This window comes from Phoca vitulina, unplaced genomic scaffold, assembly GCF_004348235.1.
Source record: "Phoca vitulina isolate PV1807 unplaced genomic scaffold, GSC_HSeal_1.0 scaffold14, whole genome shotgun sequence".
In the NCBI taxonomy this organism is placed as follows: Eukaryota; Metazoa; Chordata; class Mammalia; order Carnivora; family Phocidae; genus Phoca; species Phoca vitulina.
This window is the reverse complement of record NW_022589717.1, coordinates 43,910,647-43,930,002: the sequence shown is the minus strand read 5'-3', so window position 1 is coordinate 43,930,002 and position 19,356 is coordinate 43,910,647. Positions and strand designations below refer to the sequence as shown.

General features: G+C 39.1%; 2 protein-coding genes across 11 annotated transcripts in view; one reads left to right on the top strand and one right to left on the bottom strand.

Moving 5' to 3' along the window:
- The window catches only part of CLCN3 (chloride voltage-gated channel 3), a 91,435-nt gene extending 86,285 nt beyond the window's left edge, over nt 1-5,150 (bottom strand). For all 3 annotated transcript variants that reach the window (XM_032413187.1, XM_032413183.1, XM_032413182.1), the window contains exon 1: nt 4,592-5,150. The gene's annotated coding sequence lies outside the window, so the exon portion shown is untranslated. The remainder of the gene's footprint in view (nt 1-4,591) is intronic.
- Nucleotides 5,151-14,843: 9,693 nt separating this feature from the next.
- NEK1 (NIMA related kinase 1) overlaps nt 14,844-19,356 on the top strand; it is a 226,358-nt gene continuing 221,845 nt past the window's right edge. For 7 of the 8 annotated variants that reach the window (XM_032413176.1, XM_032413181.1, XM_032413179.1 and 4 more), the window contains exons 1-2: nt 14,844-14,997; nt 15,310-15,437. The gene's annotated coding sequence lies outside the window, so the exon portion shown is untranslated. Of the gene's footprint in view, nt 14,998-15,020; nt 15,212-15,309; nt 15,438-19,356 lie in introns of those variants that run through there. The other variant, XM_032413174.1, reaches the window with a different exon arrangement.

The following is a 19,356-nucleotide window of genomic DNA, read 5'->3' as shown; positions in this document are numbered from 1 at the left end:
GACAACCATTTACTGAGTACCCATCATGTACCAGGCACAAAGCCAGGTACTGGGGTAATGAGTAAAATATGGTCCCTATTCCCAAAGCAGTGAAGGTAAAAGACATACAAATAACTACAGTATGGTATGACAAATATCAACGGAGAGGTATATACAAGGTATTTGACAACACTGAAAAGGAATAAGTATGCTACTTGGAAAAGTGTGAATATTTAATAAAGGGAATGTTTAAGCTGAGTATTGAAGGATTAGGATGAGTGAACTGGGCTAACTATGAGGTGAAAAGTCAATACAGAAAGAAAAAAAAAGTACATGCAAAAACACAGCAGCATAATAACAAAACCTGCTTGGGTAGCTTAAATAAGAGGTAAGTAACTGGAGAGTAGCTGGAGAGGTGGACACAGGCCAGATCATAAAGGCAAGAGCTCATGCACTGTGCTAAAGAACTTATTTACTCATTTATATACATGAGAAACCATTAAGAGTTTTTAAGACAAACCACATGACCAAGTGTGAATTTTAGCAAACCAACAGCAGCAGCAGTATGGAAGATAGAAGAGCAGAGACTGAAAGGGGAGTTAGGTGACCCTAATTCCAGTAGAACCTTGAACAATCCTAAATATGAGATACTGAAGGCATAAATAACCTAAGACATCACGATATGGACTAAAAAGAATTCTGAGAAGTGTTTAAGAGGACATGGTAACTAACAAATTGTGAGGAACAGTGAAGAAAAAAATCTAAGATATCTGCTAGGTTTCTGACTTGACTAACTGATTCAAAACAGTTGAAAGAAACAAATTTCAGTCTCCTACATCTTATGGGACTTAGGATCAGAGTGTTCTTTCCAACTATAGGATTACACATCTAGGCTTTAGTTCTACTGGGCCAGACTACAATGAAGGAAATGGTTACCTTCATTCAGTACACCAATCTAGTACCCAAACTGCGTACACTAAGCAGAACACCCCCAGAATTGGGGGGTGGGAGCATAAATAGGAAGACCCTGTAAATTTGTGGCTAAGGGACTCACACAGCCCGAGGTAGGTACACCAATTTTCCATAGCTCGCAACAAAGTTTTGCCTCTCTTGTAAAGGAGACTAGGTAGGGCTAAGGACCATGGCTAAGTTTCAAAGGTGTATCAGTCAGCTATCTGGCTAGCTAGTAAGCTAAATAGAAAAAAAGGCACAATCTCAGTGAAAAAAGGAAAGAAAATCCCAAATATTAGCAACTAGAGAGATGGATAGAAGTTTCATAAGCAATGACGGCGGAGAAGTAAAACGCTGACTGATCTAACCATTTGTGTATAGGAGCATTTTCATGTTAATACTTTAAGCATCTCATATAACTATTCTAACTATTGCTAAGTACTGGTCAACAATCAAAATGAAGTAAAGCTCTCCTGACAGAGCCAGCCAGGTGACCCTAAACACAATTTTTATTGATTAATGTCATCATGTTTGCATAGGCCTTATAGCTTTCAGTCAAGTTCAGCATAAACTGCATTACATACTGTCTCAAAAGGGATGGTGTAATACTTCCCTAGAAGGTAATATATAGCCGTACAATAAAAAGCAGTACATGAGAGATGTCACAGAAGACACCAGTAGTTATAAGAGCTCGAAAAAAAAGAGCTCTCATCCCAGTGTGACTGATGGTGAGAAGCCTTCTCTGGAAGAGACACACTTGAGTTTGACCTTAAAAGATAAGTGGGATTTTATGGGGCAGACATGGGAGAAGTTAACTGAAGCAAAACTACTGACATGAATCAAGCTACGGAGCCAAGAAGGCAACAAAAATATTTGAAGATGAGTATGTGCACAGAATACAAGTCCAGTAAAAGATTTCAGAGTCAAGTAAGTTTGGGTAATACAGCATACCCCATTCTAGAATTGTAATGGCTAACAGCATAGGAAAGGCTCTTGAGAAAACGTGTGGTAAACACTAACTTCGTGAAAAATTTTAGGAAAAGCTTATCAAATTTATTTTACCAAAGAATGACCCCTCCACCCCATACAACATCACGAAACTTAGGTGAGAACATCACAGTAGTAAGAAAGTATTTATTCTGATACAAATCGTCACCACATACAAGATATGACAATAATGAAACTGATTTCTCCCAAAAGCAATATTACTTGATGTTTTATCTCTATTAAGTTAGCTCCATGTCCAAATAGTTGTGCTTATGTTTTTCTTCAAAAAAAAGTATTAAATGAATAACCCTCTAAAAGAAGTAGATGTTTTCTCTGAAGAAAGTTTCCTAGATTCATAAAATTTTTTGGAGCCATTCAAAAGTTAAATACTAGATAATTTCAAAAGCAAAAATACACACAAATATAAGGCTTAGACTGTAAGAAAAAAGAAGTTAAACAATAATTCAACAAAAAGATGATGTGGAAGACTTACACTTTGAAAACTAAATAATTTTCATGATTGTACAAGACAAACTGTTCGAATACTTCTCAAAAGGGCAAAAAATATACTTATTTAACTGGTTCCAGTCAAAGATGCAGATCAAATCTCTCTGTATTTCAGCAATGCAAATGGGCAGTTTCCCTGCAGGGTTGATCCTACATTTTATACTTAAGAACATTCATCCTTAAAAATCAAATGTGTTCTCTCTCTCGCTGTGTCTGTCTGTGTCAAATAAATGAATAAAATCTTAAAATAAATAAATAAATAAAAATGAATCACAGCCACAATGTTTCTATACACGTGTGAATGTGGGTATGAGAAAACACACAAAAAAAGAGTTTATTATAGTAGAATGAAGGTTTCAAAATTTATTTTCCAGAGTTTCTGTAATTTTACATTACTTTTATAATTGAAAAATAAATGAACCTAAGGTGCCATACCTCTCATCCTAACTTTTCTTCTAATATTTTGACTGTCTTGCATGAAATATAGCGCAGCCATTAAGAGCAAGAGCTCTGAAATCATACTGCCAGTTGTGACACTTACTGAGACCTTGGACAAGTTAATTAAATCCTCTGTGCCTCAGTTTCCACATCTGTATAATAGGAAAACAAAATACCAATTTCCTGGGGTTGGTGTGATAATTGAGATAATCCACAAAAAACACTTAGAAATGATGCAAAACCACAGAAATTGCTCAATAAATATTAACACTTATTACATCATATGTTTTAGATCGCTGCAGACAAGTTTGACTAGAAACTCAGATGAAAGTTCTACAAAGCAGTGAGAGTGGCCAAATGCCACAGGATACTGCTTTGATATCTGACCCACCACAGAGATCAAATCTGGCTTCCTGAGCGGTCTGAAAATTATTACCAACATGTCACCGGACAGGAAATGGAAAGCCTATCACCAACACAACTTGGAAAATAGCCAATTTATTAATATAAAACCATAACCTCAACAAATCTGTTCCCCTGAACTATATACCCATTACCAAGTTGGATTTTTACATTCTTAATGAACTATGTATGATTGAAAACACATGCTTAAGACACAGTTTCCAAGATATAAGTACTATATATTATATTGACCTCTTAAAATCATTTGACCCATTTTCCAAGCAAAGAATCAGTCTTTGAAGAGTCTGGGAGGTAGGGTGTGGGAGGGCGATGGCATGGATTCTGCCAATAGTGGCTGTTCCTATCAACCAGAGGTCATAAAAGCATACTCAATTTGAGAAAATATCTGTAGGTCACACAACTGGTTTTTAAGCCACACTATGTAACAACAATCAGCAGCACCTTTTAAGATGAAAATCAACAATATATACATTAGCATTCTTATATGTACTCTTGAGCTACACAGATAGTATTTTCTATTGACTCACAAAGGCACATAAAATTGACTGACATCAGTTAAACTATTTCCATACCGACCTCATCAAGAAAAGAATCTTGTAAATTAAACTGTTCAGAGATGAAAAGCAAAGCATTTCTGAAAAGACTCAACAATCAATGACACAAGCCACAACGATGCTGCAGTAACTAAATTGCATGGCTCAAAAAAGTTTACAGTTTGCAGAACTGAACTTTCTAATTACCAAAAAAAAAGGTTGATTCAGTTCTTATAGCAGGGGTTTTTTTCCCTCCGAAAGAGAAAGAAATCTCAGAAATCTTATACATATGTATAATGAATAGGTAATACCTTCCTGTGCTCCAGTTTTAAATACTATACAAATAAAGCCTATTATATGCAAAATTAATTTGAGATTCTAAGGTAGTTTCTGATCCAAGTTTAAGATCAAAACACAAATGTTACATATATACACAAACTATGTCTTGATATACACATAAATTTAGACTAAAGATAAAAAAAACTGAATATTAACTTAAATTTGGGCAATTTTAGCAAAAGTAAAACCCACTCTCTGAGTTCAATATTAATCTTTTCCTGGGACCTACTTCCACTCTATTCAAAGGTCCTTCGACGGTTCCTAAAGGAAATAGGCGAAATCTTAAAGAATGTCCGAGGGTATATACCTAATCAGTGTAGGTTTGACATCATGTAGGTATAAGACAAACCAAGACGAGAGCCCTGGCATCACAGTTGACCCCAAATCCGTGAACATGACAGCTAACGAATCTTCACTCATACAATGCAACTCACCTTGCAGCTCAGAGGCATAGCAAAATCGGTGGCTGTTTTTTGCGCTGCCTTTGGATTCTGCATCTGTTTCAAACCTAAAAACCTAGCTACCGTGGGAGCTCCACCTGAAGAAAGCTTGACACAACAAAAACTACTGCAATTTAAAAGATACCTTGGGTTTTCTACTGAAGAGGTTACGGAAATTTTGCCAGGTGGGACCTTTTTTGTCCTCCTTCAAACACGGGAGCAGCATTAAGTTAAATCCGCTTCCTTTGGAGGGCCCTAAAGTCAACTGCTTCCACCCAAAATTAAAAAATAAAAATCTCCAACCTCACTTCCCTCTTAAAAGACTAACACTGAATCCACGCTCCAACTCAGAAATGAAGTAGAATGCCTTTCAACCCACCACACCCTCCTCCCTCATTACGCAGCCCAATTCCTGGCCGCGGGCGAACAGGCACTGTGAAAAAGGGGCTGTGGGTTCCGGACCAGACCGGCCCCGAGCCACGGAAGGGGAAGAGAAACAGCAGGAGAAGGGAGCCCGACAGGTGCGTCTACGCGTGACGTCACCGCGTTGACGTGAACGGCCGCTCAGCGTCTGGCCGCCGAATACCTCCTCCACCGGCCGCGGTTGGAGCCGCGTCCGCGCCTATTGGGCAATGTGGAAACGGGGGGCGGGCCAGGGCTGGGGCAGCAGGAGGAGGAGTCAGGCGAGCTGGCCAGCCGTGAAGGGCCGCGCTGGGTGTGAAACCCTTCCCTGGCCAATAGCTCACGTCACTCACGCTCCGCTGTTTGCCCCTCTGGTGACCTGGCGACAGGACTGGAGGCGGCCGCCTTGGGGGAAACATTCTCGGAAGGCCGCAGGCGCGCGCAGTCCCCAGCGTCCTCGGGAACTCCGATTACACGCCGGCAGGAAGAAGACCCGGAGCAGCGCGTGAAATCCCGGCAAGCTTCGGCCCCGAAAGCGAAAGGCAAAAGCCCCGGTCCACGAGCGCTACTTCTAAAACAGATCGAGAGAAATGGCCTTCAGCACCAAATAATGTCTGTGTTTCTAAGTCGCCAGCAGGGAATGCAGCGGGGCTCACCGCGCCTTATATTGTCGTTGAGGGTTATGTGCCCAACATACATGCAGAGAAAACTGATAACCCAATTTTAGCTATTACACAGTTTCAGAACTAATGCTTGGAAATTAAGTGTTTGGGGGAAAATATGTAATTTGAGGATTCTACACGGCCGAATTGAATTTATTTACTTTTAGCAAACGTTTATTAAATTAACATGTGCCAGCCAAAATTCAGTAACCCGACCCCCGTGCTCAAGGGGTTTATATTCTGGTGCAGTAATGAATGACTGCTCAAGAAAAGGAGCACTCTTCTGAAAGTGTAGTGTGGGAAGAAATCTTTACAGAGGAGTTGACATCTGATCTGGAGTTTGAAAAAAAATTGAGGCGCGGGAGATGGGGGGGGTGGGGCGCAGGGGAAGGAGCAAACAGTACCTGGTGGAAACCTCAGGCAAGGGAGGAAGAAATCTAAAGTTAGTTATATGTTATCCTTACTTGAATATAATGTGCAAGATGTAGTATGGGGATAATGAATTGAGGTGATGATGCAGAAGTCAGCAGTTATGCTAGAAAGTTTATGTTTTATCGTTGGTAACTGGGGATGGTTGGAAAGTTTTGTTTGTAAGTAGTTTTTCTCCCAAGGTTGTTATGAAAATATCCTTGGGGCACCTGGATGGCTCAGTCGTTAAGCATCTGCCTTCTGCTCAGGTCATGATCTCAGGGTCCTGGGATCCAGCCTGCCTTGAGCCCCATGTGGGGGCTCTCTTCTGAGCGGGGAGTTGGCTTCTCCCTCTCTCTGCTGTCTCGCCCTCTCTCAAGTCAATAAATAAAATCCTTTTTAAAAAAGAAAGAAAAAATATCCAAACGTCCAGAAAACTTGAAAGAATAGTACATTGCATACCCATATGCAATGTTTTTTCATTTCTTTATATGATAAATACTAAAAACTTAAAATAGCTGAATATGACATTGATATCATGGGCATGACAGGGTCAGTCACCTACATTCAAAAATTCTGCTATATTTGCTTCATCTATGTTGGGATATTTTTTTCCCCTGAAGCATGAGAAAAGTAGGATGCAGACATTATACTTTACCCTTAGATAATTCAACATGCATCTCCTAAGAATAACAACTTCCCCAGAACAAGAACACTACCATTATCACAACTATGAAAATTAACTATAATTCCCTGATATCTAATAACCAGTCCATACTTAAATTTTGCCAGTTGTTAAATCTTTGCAGCTTTTTTTTTTCAGACCAGGATTCAATCAGGTTTCAAGCATTGCATTTTGTGTATGTTTCTTTTTTTTTTTAAAGATTTTATTTATTTATTTATTTATTTATTTATTTGAGAGAGAGAGAGAGAGAGAAACAGCATGAGAGGGGAGAGGGTCAGAGGGAGAAGCAGGCTCCCCGCTGAGCCGGGAGCCCGATGTGGGACTCGATCCCAGCACTCCGGGATCATGACCTGAGCCGAAGGCAGTCGCTTAACCAACTGAGCCACCCAGGCGCCCTTTGTGTATGTTTCTTAAATCTCTTAATCCTCAATAGCTCCTCCCCCAATTTTTCATGATATTAATGTTTTAAAGAGACCAAGGACATTGTCTTATAGAATGTTGCACATTAAAGTTTTTTTTTTTTAATTAAGAGTTAGCCAGGGCTATTATAGGCTGACTATGTCTCCTCAAAAGATCCTTCCCCACCCCATAAATATGACTTCATTTGGAAATACGTTCTTTACAGATGTGCTCAAGGTAAGGTCATTAGGATGGACTAATTCAGTATAATTAGTGGCCTTATAAGAAGTGAAGAGACACAAAGACAGACAGAAAGATGGCTATGTGAAGATGGAGGCAGAGAATGGAGTTAGGCTGTCAAAAGCTAAAGAACAATTGGGGCTACTAGAAGCTGGAAGAAACGAGGGAGCATTCTTCCCTGGAGCCCTTGAAGAGAGTGCAACCTTACTGACACCTTAATTTTCAGACTTCTAGACTCCAGCACTGAGAAAATAAATTGTTGTTTTAAGCTCCTCAGTTTGTGTTACTTTGTTACAGCAGCCTTAGTAAGCTAATACAATGACTTTAAACATTTTGAAACAGTACAGAAAATACAAATTGAAAGTTGATGTCCTGCACAACCTGACCAACCTTAGTGTCACTGTCCACAAAAAAAAAAATAGTATTAAGTATGTCTTGGGTAACTTTCCAGGAACTTTCTAGTCATATACAAAGATATTATACATATAAAAAGACGGAGGAAACATTATTCACCAGAAGCCCTGTTGAGAGATACCTGCCTTGACTTGGCCAAACATTTTGATAACTGTTTAGGGTAAAAGACCCTAGATGTGTATCAGCTGGTTCCTAGAATTCAGGGAAGCACATGAAGCTGCTTGGCATGAAGTAAGAGGACTTTGTTCTCCTTTTGAGAGGGGAAAGGGAAGAAAAAGAGCCAGGTTGCCCCAGAGAAGGGTTGGAGTAAAGTGTTGGAGAAGAGTTTGCCATCAAGTGTTTTACAGGGGGATGTTCAAGAGAACTGTATACTTTGCTTCCCTACCAAATTTTTATTAAACTGTGTATTACACACCAGTGCTTTTGACTATGTACAGTTCTTGGGCCCTCTAGTATAAGACAGTAATGAATATCTGACTTACATATGTATCTTGGATCTTTAAGGCACATAGCACTCCATAAGCATTAATATCAACATTCTAGATTCAACTCCTTTTTGATAGCTGCATATAACAGAAGAGGGTTTTAATTAGGGTCCTGGGATAATATATTTGTGGTTGCAGGACTGAGGTCCCTGCTTTCTTACTAGTTATTGACCAGGATTGCTCTTAGCTCCTAGAGACCATCCTCAATTCCTAACTCCATGGCCCTCTCACCACACAGCAGCTTACCCGTCTTCAAAGCCAGTGGGAGAATTTCTCTTGAATCTCTCTGACTTCTTTTTAGGGGTCACCTAATTAGGTCAATCCCACCCATCATAATCTCATTTTTTATTAATTCAAAGTCAATTGATTAATAACCTTATAATGGAAGTGAAATCCCTGTATTCACAGGCCCACACTGTGGAGAGGCAATTATACCAGGTGTGTACATCAGGGCATGGGAAGCTCGAGGCCATCTCAGAATTCTGCCTACCACAGTCCACACTCTAGCCCCTGATCATGTACAGGTAAAATACATTCACCCTTTTCCAAGGGTCCGCTTGGTCTCATCCCAATACAGCATCAGCTTGAAGTACAAAACCTCATCTTAATCTAAATATCATCAGCTCAAACTCCAAAATCTCTTCCAAATCAGATGAAGATGAGACTCCTGGTTGTAATCTGTTAACTCTTCATAGGTGGACCTGTGAAACTAAAGAGCTAAGTTATCCGGTTCCAACACTCCCAAAATACAATGGTGGGACAGGTATAACAGTTGCTGGCATTCCAGTTCAAAAAGAATAAAGGAAGATAGGAGTCACTGTTCTCAAATGCACAGCCACCTACCAAAAGTGATGAAAGAGTGCTCCTTTCTTCCCTGATACAGTATTTCGTTTGGGGTTTTTTTGTTTTTTTTTTTTTGTTTTGTTGTTGTTGTTTGGAGAAAAGGAAATCCCCTTTGTATTACCCTCACCTGAAAGGGTTTTATGCTTTAATAGGCTAAAGCACTAGCTTTTTTTGGCTCATTTATCCATTTCTACCAGCTGACAATGTCATAGACTCAAATCACTATATTCACTTCCCGATTCAGTGCTGGCACTAACCCACAAATCACGTTTCTTTCAGTGTAACTATATCACAACCCCCTTTACTCTTCCCTGTCACTAGGTCTTGTGTAAAATTATAGCTAGGAGTTCACACATATTTCCATAAGTCTGAATCTCAGGCTACGCCACTTAAACAGGCAAAACACTCCAAAATTCTTGTTATCTAATCCTGGAACAATGAGGTCTAGTCACCCAACATACACAGTAATCAGAGGGCCACTCAAGTGACCTTTGTAGGATCAAGAAATTTAGCTTCCTGTAATTAAAAAAAAACTGTACTCTATTACAGTGAATATTCCAAAAATTGTTAATCGGACTTATATGGAGAACCTAAAGATTAAAAATTCTTCAAAGGACATATCTTAGGACCTGTCAAAATCAAGGATTCTCCCCCTTGTTGCCAGGAAATTCTACACTGGTATTTTTTTGAGTGCAGAGTTAAAAATTATAGGATATCGGACAAAAGAGGTTCACTGTTTTAAAGTTCTTTATAACACACAGTACCAGTAATATCCAAATATTAACTGCTTGGTGTTATGTGGGAAATCACCTTAATATAATGATATCCCCCAAATATACTACCAGACAAGCTATCCCAGAGGTCACAGAAAGGCTAACATACCATGAGGAGCATAGGGGGAAAAAATTAACACACTTAAGATAGGGTACAATTGGAGAGGAAAGACCCATGATTTGAAACATGTGGTTATGCAATGCTCATATGTCCTGTCTCTCTTTTTGGCATATTAGCCTTCCTGTTGATGGTGAGGTAATTAGGACCAGAGCTGACGTTTGAGCAAAGGTTCAGAGACGGAAGATGCTTAAGCCAATGACACTCTGGCTTTACCAAAGAGATGCAAGGACAAGAGTGCCTGGGCACATCAGTAGCTTGTCAATTAACCTGGTGAGCAGGTTTTGCACCTTTGGAGAAGGTCATGTGGGACACAGTATGAGTGTCACCACTGGGGGCAGAATTAAGACCCATGAATGTTGAGTGTCTCGTGTATATTGAGTGTATCATGAATATATAGTGCTCACTGAGCATTTGATTCCTCTTGTAAGCTTAGTGCTTCATTAATATTAGGCATCTCTTGGTCTTTCTGGCCTTTGCTACCTATGTTCACAAGTATATGCCCTGCTGACTTTATCTATCCCCCATATGCCACAGGTTAGTAACTTTATCTGTGCTTAACACATGAGTTTTGTCCATCCTATTTCTTTTTTTCCAGGGCAGAATTGAATATTCTCAAACAGTACAGTTCTGGGCTACAGAGTTGGTATTGTGCCCATGGTGATGTTGGGGGTGTTTACAATATAGTCAAACTTCTTATGACTCTTTCATTACTTTATTCAAGGTAGAGTTCATGGAACCATGGTAATATCCAAGCACAATATTATTTTACTTAGAACACTGTTGGACACATTTTACCAGAGATTTACAGACATTAGATGTTTTCTTCTCTCACTGCAGATATGTAGCCTAATTTTGGGAAGGAGCACAGAGATTCTGAGAATAGTAGATAATAGTCACAGGCTATTAATCAATCATATCTGCTTTCTATGATCCTTTTATAAATAAATCCTAAATCCTTTTATGGTAGTGTATTAGTTCCTACATGGGGGATTATCCTAAGGATCTCTTGGAAGTGGGCAAGAATGAGTTGACTTGCACATTTTGTTCTCTGTATTGTTTATACTGTGCACTACCTTATTTCTTTACAGGAACGTGTTTATTTTGAAATCCATGATTTCTAACATACAGCCATCTTGTCAGCAGTTCTCAAACTTCACTTTGCATCAAAAGCACCTAGGGAGCTTCAAAAAATACTCTTGCTTGGGCTCCATTCTCAGAAATTGTTTTAATTTTTCCAGGTTTAGGCCTAAACATGCATATTCCTAATTATTCCCAGTTAATAAGCAGCATTCAGTTAGAACCAGTACTTTATTTTTTTTTTTAAAGATTTTATTTATTTATTTGACAGAGAGAGACACAGCGAGAGAGGGAACACAAGCAGGGGGAGAGGGAGAAGCAGGCTTCCCGCTGAGAAGGGAGCCCGACGTGGGACTCGATCCGAGAACCCTGGGACCATGTCCTGAGCCGAAGGCAGATGCTTTACAACTGAGCCACCCAGGCACCCCAGAACCAGTACTTTAGACATGGGGCGATCTATCTAAACAATGTGCTACAGGATATTTTGGTGATATAACAATAGATTCCATCTGGGGAAGAACCTTCTCCAAAATTCCTTCAGTATTTTTGTTAGAAGAATCTAGTGGTGGTAAATCTCCTCTTCAACAGACTTGGGTGTTTTACATGGTAAGGACTATAACCAATGAAAGCCCTTGAACATTTTCTTTATTTGTCCTAATGTGAATACTTCCAGCTTGATCTCATTTCTTCTCAGCAAGTGTTACAGAAGGGATCCTGTTTGATTGGGGTTCTTACCAGATCCTTTACTTTAGGGAAGATGGTTAAGAAGGAGCTTCCTTGGGCTGAGATAATTCCCAATAAGGTGTTTTTACAGATCCAGCTTTGGGCTTTTCCTATACAATAAAAATAATTTACCTGTCAGCCTGATCTACTTTGCTCCTGGAACCTTAAGAGAATAGGAGTTTGTATTAATCTGCTATTGCAACAAATTCCCACAAATTTAGTGGCTTGAAACAACACAAATTTATTGTCTTAGAGTTCTGTAGGTTAGAAGTTCAACTCGAATCTCACTAGCTAAAATAAAGGTGTTAGCCTCCTTCTAGAGGCTCTAGGGGAGAATCCATTTCTGTGTCTTTTGCAACTTCAAAGCCAGCAACAGCGGAGTTGAGTCCTTCTTATAACCTATCATTCTAAACTTTTTCCACAATCACATTTCCCTCTGATTCTGACTCTCTTGCCTTCCTCTTTCACTTTTAAGGACTCTTGTGATTACATTGGGTCCACCTGGATAATCGAGGATCATCTCCCTATTTTAAGGCCAGCTGATTAGTAACTTTAATTCCATCTGCAACCTTAATTCCCACTTGCCATGTAACCTAATATATTCACGATTCCAGGGACTGGAGGGCAGGGACATAACTGGGTGGCCGTTATTCTGCCTATTCTGGTTGCTTAATTTATCTTTTGACCACAGATCTTAGTATGCATTTTAAAAAGGCCTCAGTAGGGTGGGGTACATGGGGGGATGTGATAAAGGTGTCAAAAGCTACAAACTTTCAGTTATAAGATAATTAAGTACTGGCAATATAATGTACAACATGACTATAGTTAAGACTGATATAGTATATTTGAAAGTTGTTAAGGGAAAAAATCCTAGAGGTTCTCATTATAAGAGAAAAACAACTTTTTCTTCTTTATATGAAATCATGGATATTAACTAAACTTTTTGTGATAACCATTTCATAATATACGTAAGTTAAATCATTAAACTGTACATCTTAAACTTATATAGTGTTGTATGTCAATGATATCTTAATAAAATTGGAAAAAAAATAAACCCCAACAAGCAAAAATTAGTAAGCCCTCAGCATATAGGAAATATTTGGAGGCATAGCAAAATAAGTTATGTGAATAAAATCAGGTTCTTGTACTGGAAATTATAGTTTCTTTTGATTAGAACTGAGCTGAAGCATTAATAACAAAAACTACCAATATTCAGATTAGCTTTACTCCCTCCCCACTAACCAGCCAACAAAATCGTTAAGCCTTCAGGGAAGGGGAAAAAAGAATAACTTGCAGTGGTAAGAGTTTATCTTTTCCAACCAGGTCTAGAACTGCTTGTTCACTTGTCTTGCGGCTACCCTGGCAGGTACAGAGAAACAAATGGTAGAGATTACCAGTGAATGGAGGTTGTATAAGCCATTCCCTTCTTTTTTTTTTTTTTTTTTTTAAGATTTTTTACTTGACACAGAGAGAGACAGCTAGAGAACACAAGCAGGGGGAGCAGGAGAGGGAGAAGCAGGCTCCTGGCTGAGCAGGGAGCCCGATGCGGGGCTCGATCCCAGGACTCTGGGATCTTGACCTGAGCCAAAGGCAGACACTTAATGACTGAGCCACCCAGGCGCCCCTAAGCCATTCCCTTCTGTCAGCAATTCTATCACTCTGGGAGTGGCATGTTGTATGGTGCTATTTTACAGAATTGGCAAAAGAAGTCAAAAGGATATGCATATTGCTAGCATACCTTCTACAAAGACTGTTGCATTTTATATTCCCACCAACAGTCTATGACAGGAGCCTGAAAAATGATCTAAGGAGGTATCTGACTAGCCATTCTTCATGAAAGCAGCAAAAGAGAATTTACTTAGATTGGCAATGGCAACACTCTTATGTTGCTTTGCTGTACAAAAGTACGTGGGTAGCGCTAGAGTTATTGTGCATTCAGACACCAAAATTCCTACTAACTGTGGGTGGGAGGGGTCACAGGAGGTTAGCCTAGAAATGAGAAAATGAGGAAAACAAGTCTTTTGCTTGGGTGGAGATTGAAGAGATAAACCAAAGCAGATTTTCTCCAATTTGCCAGGTTAGATGACTTGCAGTGCCATCTTCTGGCAAAGAAGCCAAAAACTTTCAATTTCCACGCTTAGTAATAAAGTATTTTTTTTTCTTTTTCTTTTTGCTTTTTAAGTGTTTCTTATAAAAGCATGGTTAAACCAAAAACTGGAAAAACTCAGAGAGGTCTTGGGTGTTGGTGTGTTGGAGAGAGGATGAGAGAGAAGGAAGCAGATTTCGTTGAAGCAATGATCTGAATCTTTGACCTCTGAGGTTTCTGGCAAAATCTGTGAACACTCCAGGGGGCTACATACATCACATGTACAACAGGTACAACCTGGAGTGTAACTTATGTACTAGACAAGCCATCATCCTCCTTCAGCTTCAAATTTGGATTCTCCAGTATTTCAGAGGTACTCAAGGTAAGGCAATTTAGCCATAGGGCTATTAAGGACAATAGACCTAATCCCTTAAACAAGAAAATCTGTTCTTATCTTTTAAAGTCCTGCCTTGAAGTTCAACCATCTTTCAATATACCGGCAAGTAATTTATACACACATTGGATGTAAATGTGTAGAAAGCCACATTATAGTCTTCTAAAAAATTTTCAATACTTAAAAGTAGTTTCTTGCTTTAATCATCCAAAATGTGCTAGAAAAAGGCTAGCTTTTTAAAGGAAAATTACTTTTAAAAATGCGGTATCCCTAAGTAACAGACTTCACGTTAAAAAAAATCCCTTTCTCTGTGTAGTATATGTGGGACAAATTTATAAAATGCTTTATTCAAAATCAGCTTATATTACTGAGCTCTAGACCTCATCTCTGCCTTTCTCCTTTCTTTCCTTTTCATCTTTTCCTTCTCCCGCATCATTTCCCACCTGCGGTGCCTTGGCTCCGCCCCTCCGCGCCCCTCCTTCCCCACCACCCCCAATGCGCGCCGGCTTCCGCGCGCTGACGTCACACGCCAGCGCCAGTGACGCGCCGGCCGCTCCCCCTTCCTCTGCATTCGCTCTAGGGTTTGGGGGCGCTAGGGCGCGGAGTCGTCAGCTCCGAGTCGTAAGCAGTTCTCCGCGTAGCTCCGAGTCCAGTACCGGCGCGCGAGGCAGAAGGACGTGGCAGGCAGGTAGCCTCCCAGTCGCAAATGCCATCTCCCCACCCCCATCCTGCCGAGGCCACTAGCAACAACCTCTGTGAAGTTGCAGGGGCGGTAACCTGGGCACTCCCCCTGCCACCGCCCGCCGTTTCCAAGGGGCTCAGAAACCAATTTGTTTGCCCCGAGTAGTGTGGACCTGTCTCACGGGGCGTTGCCGGAGGCGGGAAGAAGTCAAGCCTGAGGGGTCAGCCAAAGTCTGGTGTCGGGAGTGGGAGTCTCATTGCCCTCCTTCAACTGGCCTGTGAGCTGCTGCAGGTTAGATAGACTTGGTTTCTCTTTCAGGATGTCATTTTCAAAATCCGGGATGGTGCCTCTGCCTCATTAACTGCCGTAGGAAGGCTGCTACGCCTAGGCGGATGCTTGCTTATTGATCCTGACCGTTATTCCGACTAACGCCCTGTGTCGTTGAGGTGAGTTGAACTTGCGGGAAGCAATGATACACAAAAGAGTAAAATCATATTGGAAATGAGGAGACCTTGCTTCGACTTGCTTATATAGAGCTTGCAGGGATACTTTAAGTGCACAGAAAATAGTACTTCCACCTCACTAAAATGTTAATTCTCTAAAAGAACAATATACATTACAAAGCAGTCCTTGGACATTAGTTAAAAAGCTATAGTGATAAAGGAATTAAAATAACAAATCTTGGTATGGATAAGCAGTCATTTACTTTGCATTTATGTTGTCTCCGATTTTAAGTGACATACATTTTAATTAAAAATGAGTAGCAATTAACTGCTTAGTTTATAATCTTATATTTCAGTTTACATAATTTGAAACAGTTTCCCTATGAGAGGCGTTAAAAGTTGTACTACTTTGAGAGTTCATCATAACTTTTTTTATACAGGCCTAATTTTTATTATCTAACGTAAGCTCTGCTCCCAAGAAGCAGAAATTTTTTTATTGCCATGGTAACATCAGAAGTATTTATGAAGGATTAAAAGTAATATTCAATATATGCTAATAATAGCCTTTTCTTATGATGCAGCAGTATTGTAGAGATGATGGAGGGGAGCCAAATATGGAGAGAAGTAGCCCTTTGTTTCTAGTTTAGATTTGTTTGGTATTAAAATCCACAGATCTATTTTATTTAAGATTGCTCTTTGTTCTAGGTGAAAGGTAAGGAGCTTCTTTTGTGGGAAAACAGGTTTTTACACAGTAAGAGTCACGCATTAGGAGTTTAGTAAGGGTTATGGAACTTGGCCACAGTTTTTTTGAGGTCATTTTAATACATTCACATTGTGTTCCAAGTACATTTTCTCTGATCTCTCCCTTCTAATCTAATTGTGGTCATGACACCATTTCATGAATATAAATTATTTAGACGTTGGTAGTTTCCATTAGGGAAACCATTAATTGTTGTCTGTATAGGCTTACAGAGAGGAAAAACATGTTTTGAAGAAAGTCTAATAGGAATCCCATTTTTGCTTTCTGCTTTTTTGAATAATAAATAAGTCAGGGACTTGACTCACGGAGAAGGTAAATTGTCCCTCTCCCACCATCCAAACGTTACTTAATATTTGGGAAACCATATATATGGACTGTAGCTGCAGACAGTACCATAGGGACTTCTTGAAATCTATTGACATTCCTCTACCAATGTTTCCCTTAAGGAAAATTTGTCCATCAAATAGCTGAAACAACTGAAGAGACTTAAAGTTCCAGATTGGAGGGGATATAGTTTTTGCTCATGTACTCTGGCATTTTTCGTATTTGGTACACAAATTTTATTATGTCAAACATTGCTTATTGTAGCTTAAAAATTTTTTTAGTTAAATGTAAGGAAAGATGTCCAATCTGCCTAGAGGCTAAGATATTTTTGTGGAGCATAGCTGACATAGTTGAAAAGAAGTATGCCATATAGGAAAACTTTGAATGTCAGGGTTAGAAGTTTGGAAATGGGGAACTGTCCAAGGATTTTAACTGGAGAAATTGATTTAGCTAGCATTCTTCTTCTTTCTGTCAGCATTTATTACTTTTTAAATTTTACTATTTTGAATAAATAATACATTCATATGGCTTAAAATTCATAAGGTACAAAAGATTAAAAAAATCTTCCTCTTACTGAGTTCCCTTCCTTGAAGGCAGCCAATGGTGTACCAGTTTATTGTGTATCCCTTCAGAGGTGTTACATACACGAGCAATGTATGTGTATACATGTAGAGGTTTTATATATTTGCATATGTTCACATGTATAAGTAAATAAGTATATAGTTCACATGTATAAGTAAATAAGTATAAGCATATACCTATATATTTCCTTTTAATACACAAATGATAGTATGCCATGTTTGTGATTCTGGTACTTAGAAATTATCCATATCAATATAAATGTTGCTTCTTTTTGATTTGCTTATGGATATTTACATTTTACCAATTCAGACAGTGCTGCACAGGGAAACTTTGTGTATGTATCATTTTCATATGTTTGGAAATACTTACAGGGTAGATTCCTAAAAATGGAATTGCTGGATCAAAGTGAACACTGATAATTTTGGTAGATATTATGGAATTTTATTTTCCCTAGTATTTGTATCTCTAGTATTTGTATTCTCACCATATTCTGTTTCCTTATGTTCCCCTCCAACATAGTACAGTAACAAACTACTTGAATTTTGCCATTCTGAATGGTGAAAAATGCTGTCACTTGTACTTTTTTTTATCAAGGTAAAATATACATAACATAAAATTTATCCCGTACTTTATTTTTTTTTTTATTTTTTTATTTTTTAAATTTTATTTATTTATTTGAGAGAGAGAATGAGAGACAGAGAGCATGAGAGGGAGGAGGGTCAGAGGGAGAAGCAGACTCCCCGCCGAGCAGGGAGCCCGATGCGGGACTCGATCCCGGGACTCCAGGATCATGACCTGAGCCGAAGGCAGTCGCTTAACCAACTGAGCCACCCAGGCGCCCTTATCCTGTACTTTAAAATTGTATTTCTCTTTACAAGAGATTGGGTACTTTTGCACATTTTAATATTAATTACATTCCTTTTGTTGTTAACTTGTAACTTCATATCCATTGTTTATTTTTGTTAGATTTTTTTTTTTTTGGTCCTATGATTATGTGGGAATGTTTTATTTATTAGAAAAATGAGCCCTTGGTGATATGAACTAATACATACATTTTTTTTTCCTTTTTGTCATTTGAATTTTGACTTATACTAGCTTTTGCTATACATGATTTTTTTCTTTTTTAAGTAGGCTCCATGCCAGCATGGGGCCCAGCGTGGGGCTTGAACTCACAACCCTGGGATTGAGACCTGAGCCAAGATCAAGAGTTGGACACTTAACTGACTGAGCCACCCAGGCACCCCTTTTATACATGTTTTTTATGTAGTTGTATTAATACCTTAAGGCTTTTTGGGTTTGTGTCATACTCAGCTGCCCTGCTCTAAGATTATAAAAGTCATCCTCCCATGTTTTATTCCTATTTTGTTTTTTTTTTCTTACATTTAAGTAGTTTATCATCTAGAATTTGTATTGATGTAAAGTGAAGAAAATGGGTTTAAGTTTTTCTTTTCCATATTACTTCCTAGTTGTCTAAATACTATTTATTTCAAAATCTAACTTTTCCCCACCAATTTGAAATATCACCATGGTCATCCACCAAGTTAAAAATATGGTGTTTTGTTTTTGTTTTTTTGGGAGAGAGAGAGAGAGAGAGGGAGAGGGAGTGGGAGAATCCTAAGCAGCCTTCACAACCAGCATGGAGCCAGATGTGGGGCTCGATCTCATGACCCTGAGATTATGACCTGAGCCAAAATCAAGAGTCAAACGCTTAACTGACTGAGCCACCCAGGTGCCCCCCCAAAAAATGTTTTTGTTTTTTTTTTAAGATTTTATTTATTTATTTGAGAGAGAGAGAACACTAAGGGGAGAGGGGGCAGAGGGGGAGAGAGAGAGAGAAGCAGACTTCCCACTGAGCAGGGAGCCCGACATGGGGCTCGATCCCAGGACCCCGGGATCATGACTTGAGCCGAAGGCAGATGCTTAACCAAGTGAGCCACCCAGGCGCTCCCAAAAATGTTTTTGATTTGTTTCTGGACCTTCAATGATTGCCTGTCAATTTCATAATTATTGTAGCTTTATAATGTGTCTTGATATTGAGTAGAAGAGTCTTCCTTCATTGGTCTTTTTCTTTTCTTTTTTCAGTATTTCTCTGACTATTCTTTTTCTCATATTAACTTCAAATCAGCTTGTCTAGTCACTGTCACCCACAAAGATTGTGTTTTTAATAGGGCAGAATTAAATGTAGAGACTAAGAATTAAAATCTTTCTTATATTAAATCTTTCCACCAATTTTTCTTTTTTGTGAGTGTGTTTTTG